Source organism: Colobus angolensis, unplaced genomic scaffold (genome assembly GCF_000951035.1).
Source record: "Colobus angolensis palliatus isolate OR3802 unplaced genomic scaffold, Cang.pa_1.0 Scaffold120, whole genome shotgun sequence".
NCBI classification, from domain to species: domain Eukaryota; kingdom Metazoa; phylum Chordata; class Mammalia; order Primates; family Cercopithecidae; genus Colobus; species Colobus angolensis.
This window is the reverse complement of record NW_012113142.1, coordinates 18,898-19,647: the sequence shown is the minus strand read 5'-3', so window position 1 is coordinate 19,647 and position 750 is coordinate 18,898.

Below are 750 nucleotides of genomic sequence, written 5' to 3'. Positions count from 1 at the left end.
TTTTTTTTTTTTTTGAGATGGAGTCTCGCTCTGTCACCCAGGCTGGAGTACACTAGTGCGATCTCAGCTCACTGCAACCTCTGCCTTCCGAGTTCAAGCGATTCTTCTGCCTCAGCCTCCCGAGTAGCTGGGATTACAGGCAAGCAATACCATTCCGGGCTAATTTTTGTATTTTTAGTAGAGATGGGGTTTCGCCATGTTGGCCAGGCTGGTTTTGAACTCCTGACCTCAGGTGATCCTCCCACCTCCGCCTCCCAAAGTTCTGGGATTACAAGCATGAGCCACCAGCCCAGCCTGGAAGCTTCTTCCCTGATTCTCCCAAAAGCATCCTAAGGGTGCAGATTCCCTGAGACTTGCTCTGCCCCTGCGACCACTTGAGAACTGCTGTCTGTAAAATGCCTACAGGTTGGAGAAAAACCATCAAATATGGAAGTGCTTGCTGGACTGCAGCACATTTTGCAAAAGGATTGTAGAGGCCAGTGGCAATGGCTCACTTCAGTAATCTTAATGCTTTGGAAGCTGGGCACAGTGGCTCACACCTGTAATCCCAGCACTTTAGGAGGTCAAGGCTGGCAGATTACTTGAGGTCAGGAGTTCAAGATCAGCCTGGCTAACATGGTGAAACCCTGTCTCTACTAAAAAATAGAAAAAATTAGCTGGGCGTAGTGGCACGCGCTTGTAATCCCAGTTACTCAGGAGGCTGAGGCAGGGGAATGGCTTGAACCCAGGGTTGCAGTGAGCCGAGATCAT